At 44.6% G+C, this 5,855-nt stretch overlaps 1 long non-coding RNA gene across 1 annotated transcript; it reads right to left on the bottom strand.

Annotated features, from left to right (window-relative positions):
• Positions 1 to 1,443: 1,443 nt before the first annotated feature.
• On the bottom strand, positions 1,444 to 4,332 carry LOC135824705 (uncharacterized). The gene is made up of 2 exons (XR_010554924.1): positions 4,002 to 4,332; positions 1,444 to 2,149 (listed from the first exon to the last, which is right to left on the bottom strand). It is a non-coding gene; the product is annotated as an uncharacterized LOC135824705 (long non-coding RNA).
• Between the last annotated feature and the right edge of the window lie 1,523 nt (positions 4,333 to 5,855).

Raw genomic sequence — 5,855 nt, 5'->3', positions numbered from 1 at the left:
CGTATTATACGCATTGATGTGCAAGCCTTTTCTTGCAGAAAATGGCACTAGCATAATGCAATTGCATGTTCTTCTGCTGGGAAACATGACATGTGAGTAGTGGTCTGGTGGTGGTGATACTTTTATATACGGAGGTCATTCTGCGCATGTTGCAGCTTGCTGTTGCAGAATTTCATGACTCTGTCATAAAATTGTCTTGCCTTTCAGATAGTTCAGATTTCCCCACCCTCAATCAGATTTATTTGAGAAATGTAGCCAGGTGCGTGTCGCAGATGTTTTTGTTGATTCTGTGTTTATAATGGTTTATAATCATGGGTTATCGTGATAAGGTCATCCTGCATCATATTGCACTGAAATGGTAATCCTGTTGGTGTCGATACAACGTTTGGGAGTAGTTCAATGACTTCAAACTGTAAGTCCACGATTTTCTAAAACAACACAGCAAAGGAGGAACAATAAACATGTATTAAAATGTAGACAAATACATTGCTGAGTCCGACACCTTGTTCCAACAACTACACTGATCCTGAGGATAAAAGGGGCAAGGCTATGGTTGGAGGTACTGAGAGATGAACAAGGCACTCCACAATAATAAAATCGTACACATCTTTTGGTGAGTATGAATGATATCCAGTCGAACCTCTTTAGGACGAACACCAAGGGACCGATGGTATTTATTCTGTGAGTTTGTCTTAACCTATTTTATAACCAGTGAATACAATTCTTTCTCCAATAGAGACACGAATAGATTTCTTCTACAGCGAAAGATTCTAAGCCACACCGACTCATTGACTCGTCTCGTATGAAACAAATGAGTCACTAGACAGTCCGTGCGCCAAATTCAAAAAAGTCGTCTAGAAGTTGCACTTTTATTTGCAACCGCGGGAAATTTGAGAGGTCTGGAGAAGAAAATTCTCAATGGGACTCAAAATTGACAAACAAGACGACGACCAGCGCTCGAGCATAGTACCTTTTCGCCATTCCTTCGTGCATGATACCCATTCTAATTGATAAACACTACCCTCATGTTTCGTTTCATGCGCAACAGACGAAGCGAAGTGTCTTTTTTCGTCCACGAAAGAAAGGTAAGGAAATTGTCGTCTTCGCGACACCCTTCGGATTATTTAGTGGGGCATTGTGGGCCAAGGGTATTTTTTCTTTTTCTTTACAACTGTCCCCAGGTACTGAGACGGCGCTGATATCCTAGAAGTTCTGTTGGTGCAAAATGCCAGGTTACTGACTTATGGCGAGGTTTGTCCACCCAAAAATATGGGAGATTTCTTCGATAACGTACACACATAATACAGTGAATGGTATTGCAGTGGGCATCCAAAACGGTTGAACCAAACAAATATGGTATGATACCTAGAGGCTAGGCACACAAAAATCACTCAGGAATTGGACGCAAGTCCCGGGGCCTTGGTGCGTCATTACACCCGGACATTGAATGTTTGCCGGCGCACGGCTTTTGCTTCACCACTTCATACAAGTTTACGCACTCACTCAATTCGAAAGACTGGAACGAGACCAAACCGAATGTGACAACTAAGAGCGAGTTGTGCATTCGTTGGAACAACGTTCGGGCATTGCGAGAAGGATATCAGCAGGGTCCAACAATGGCAGCAACAGCACCAGGTGATGATGGAGTACCAAGGAGCTTGTATCATGCACATTACAGTGAGCAACAAGAGAAACCGTACTGTGGTACGTGAGATCAGAGCCTGGGCAGGATGGTCGACACTGTACACTGTCTGTGCTACAGCGCCTCAATTGTGCGAGAGAAAACAAACAGACCAGCAAGCACAGATCATGAACTGGTACACAACATTGACAAAGCACAAACCGCACAGCAAAGTTACACGGCATAGCCGAGCGTTTTGTTGCCAATGAATTGTTTGAGAAGGGAGCAGTATTCCTTGTAACATTGCATGGAGTATACGAGAACGCAGAGTCAGAGCCAGGCGTAACAAGGCAAGACGGCTACTGTACAGGGGACAGGCTTGACGATCACTTGCATACTCGCAATTTTGGTACCAGGGAATTAGGCATCACGTCATACCGAAGTGGCTTCGACACGCTACATTGCATTCATAGCTGTACGGTGAACCTGTTACACGAGCTTCTGTGAAACAGACAGCATGCCAATGACCTGCAAGCACCAACAAACGCAGCCGGTAAAACAAACGCTACATAACTGCCCAACATAAACTTGTACATGCTGATGAGAAGCAAGAATGTGCTTGATGTTGGAAGTTATGCTCGCATATTCAAAAACATGCATGGGAAAACATCAATGACATTGTTCACGAATACAACAGATACATCATACAGGGAGAGTAAGTAATCCTTCCTCCGTTTTGTATACGCGCACGCACGCGCGCGTGGTAGATAAATCCATTCGGCATGACTTTCGATCGAGGTTGCGTTCACCGTAGGGATAGGTGAACTCGAAGCCAACACCTCTCACTTTCGCTCTACTGCCCCTTTGGGGCCGATGCGATCCTTGTGCGAAGTTGTGGTAGTGGCTCAACAGAACAGGACAGGTGTGTGTGTGTGTGTGCGTGTGCGCGCGTGCGCGCATGTGTGTGTGTGTGTGTGTGTGTGTGTGTGTGTGTGTCTGCGTGTGTGTATGTGTAAGTGTGGTTTCTGAACTTTTCTCACAATCGTATAAGTTTCATTTTTTCGTGAAAACCCAGCTACACTGTGACCGGTACAATCGCATGTCGTTTATCTGGCGGTCAGTCACATGGCATGTCGGGTATCCAACAGCATCGCACTGACAGCTTATAGACCTTATATTTAGTATTAATTTTATAGTCCTACTTCAAGTAAATGTAGACAGTCAGCATCATGAAAGTTGCCATTACGTAGAGTTAAATACAAGCCAGTCTCTAGAGATGAGTACGACTGTCTCAGGGTAATACTAGTGATAAATACAGGTACTTCGAAGTACTGTCTTTTTGATCTGTTAACACAAGATGGCTTTGTAGCTTCAGTCGTCCAGAATATTCATTTTATTCCGCGGGTGCCGCATAATTGACACGCAACTGTACTTGTGCAAGTCTCCAAACGCTACGTAATTGGCTGACATTTACTTGTCCACGGTGATGAGAAGCATGGCTCCTAATTTTTAAATCATGAAAGGATTACATGCGCAGGTACATCCACACAATGTGCACTATCCTGAAGTCGTGCGCAAATATTCAAAATCATTCACCGAACACAGAGAGGCGCACATACCGTAAAGTACCGCGAGAGCGCCCCACCTTGATTTTGCCGCGACAGATTTCACAGCCAGGGAAAGGAAAATCGTATGGCAGAGTGCAACGAAGTTCGTACGGTGTGAGCAACTTAGTGTACTAAGGTCACACTAAGCAGGTTTTTGTGTGGAGCTCGTGTCCGCTCGAAGGTACGGATTGTCTGCAGAACGTGCAATAATATGTGTACAAAGTTTGTGTCGTATAACCTACAGACAGGAGACCACCTCCACAATACGACCACGAAAGGACGAGATGGTGGGGCGCTCTGGCGGTACGTTACGGTACATGTAAATACGAAGGAACCACATGCGCAGCAAGGAGATTAGTCATTACTTTACTTATGAGTTGATGGATAGAAGTTTCCTTTCAGCTGACCATTACCACTCATGAAAGCAATAGTGAGTGCTGTTGTTCTGATTCACAGGTATATATTCGGCCTTTAGCGCAATGTGTTTTCGAAGCTAGGCACACGATTTGCATGAGGAAATCATGCAAAGATGTGGCATAATGCCCTACAAACATGACCTAGGTAAAGGGATGCCATTATTTGCATTTGCAGTGCTTTGGCATGGGATAATTTGTGGATGATTGTGTTGATCAATTTCACATAATTTCACGACAGGTCATAGTTTATTTAGTGGGGTGTTGTGGGCCAAGGATCTACGACCATCTCTTTTGCATTTCGAACAAGTAGACACTTTCAACAATTCATGCAGAAAATGCCTTCAGTGCAAAACATACCGTTCGGACACACCAGGCAGTCCTTTCCAGCCTTGATTTTCAAGTGCAGACGTATCCACGATGACCTTCGAGTGAACTGCGGCTTGGAACACTTTGAATACGAACCACACACTCAAACTAACTAGACCACCGCATAGCTAGTGTATTCACGGAGCCAAAGAAGTCTCCTTCTGCCCCCACAGGGTCTTGGTTAGTTCTCTAGAAGGGACGAGAGCCATACCTAAATTCAATAAATTCTCCAATTCCAAAAGCCTCAAATGAAGGCGTCTTGGTGACTTCGTTTCCCGCGGTTGCAAATAAAATCAGCCCTTGAGTACCCCTTGGCGCACGGACTGTAGAGAGGTTCTGCAAAACGAAAATGGGTACAAACTTTCGCTCTATGTCATGACGTGCGAAACTTCGCATGAACTTTCGCAACTTTGGGCGCGAAACTTGCAGGGAGCACGAAATGAACTGTCGTAGGAAATTTCGTGAGATCAGGTCATGGCGTACGTGCACTTGGCCCGCGCAAAGTACGAAAATGTGCAGAACGCAAAGTTCATGCAAAAATTCATACACACTTTCGCAAGGACTGTCGCGAAGCTTCGTTCGAATTTTCGTTTTGCAGAACCTCTCTAATGAACCTTTCTTTAGCAACATGACGGCAATTGAAACAGCAACAGAGAAAGTACGATACATGTACTCCAGATTCTTGCAGGTACTACAAACAGATTGCAGATCGTAATTCTTCCTTTGGCGGCACGAAACTGTATTTGGGCAGTGCAATCTCGGCGGTACTCACAAATCAAAAAGCCCAGACTCTGGAGATTTTCCCTGATATGCGAATTTATTTTGTAAACTCGGTCAATGGGTCCTTGAACCTTTCCCTCCAGATTGGGAACTGCCAACGATAGTATGCCACTGACCAGTGCATTACTTGTAACGTACCAATGTACAATGAATATGAGTATTTCGACAACACATCTAACATAAGCCTTACCGTCAAGAAGGTGAACTCGCGTTCTTCGCACACTGTAGACAAGGGCAAAGAGATATTGAAATTGATCTAAATCCGAATAAGATCAGCACATGTTTCCGTAAAATTTGAAGGGGTGAGCATAAGCAAATGAATCGAAGAAAACTGGTCAACTCAGAGATCACCTGTTATCGAGTATTCCGTAAAAGGAGGCCTCGGCAGCGGAAAAGCTAAATTTAGAAAAGAGATCCTGTCAGCTTTTCCATTATGCATTCCGCCCAAAATCAGCACACTTTTCGTGAATGAAAGAGTACACAAGCAAATGAATCAAAGGGAACTGGTCAACTCACCTGTCATTGAGTAATATTCCGCGAAAGGGGAGGTCGCAGCAGCGCCGAAACGAAATAAGCCAGGCCAGGAGACGAAATATCCGAAACAGCTCATGCAAGAAGCAGTTCCAAAGAAGGAAGTTCCTCGTGCATGCACATCCGAAAAGGCAACAACAAAAAGTCTGCAATACACACACATGCGGCCAGCCGGCCGCGCGATGGTAGGAGCCATGGAGTACGAGCTCCCTGGTCCATGGGCCAGGTACCGAGCATCTTTCGTAGAAACTTACGTAGCTACGTAGACAACGTGTCTGAATAGCGGTGTCGTTAGGTAGCGCCATGTGAACACAATAATAGAAAAGCTGACAGGATCGCTTTTCTAAATTATAACGTATATACAGTCATGTAGATGTATAGCAGGGAGTCATATTATGTAAACGACTCCCTGCTGTATGGGGAGATTTTCTGGAAAGAAATACGAAGTAGGGAGACGAGTAAATGCAATCAGAATGGATGTTAGTTGCCGTCAGTATAATAATAAGAAGAAGAAGAACGTCCGTGATCGGTAGA

This window comes from Sycon ciliatum, chromosome 9 (assembly GCF_964019385.1).
Source record: "Sycon ciliatum chromosome 9, ocSycCili1.1, whole genome shotgun sequence".
Lineage (NCBI taxonomy): Eukaryota > Metazoa > Porifera > Calcarea > Leucosolenida > Sycettidae > Sycon > Sycon ciliatum.
Note: the sequence above shows the minus strand (reverse complement) of the source record. Positions and strands in the feature narration are given on the sequence as shown.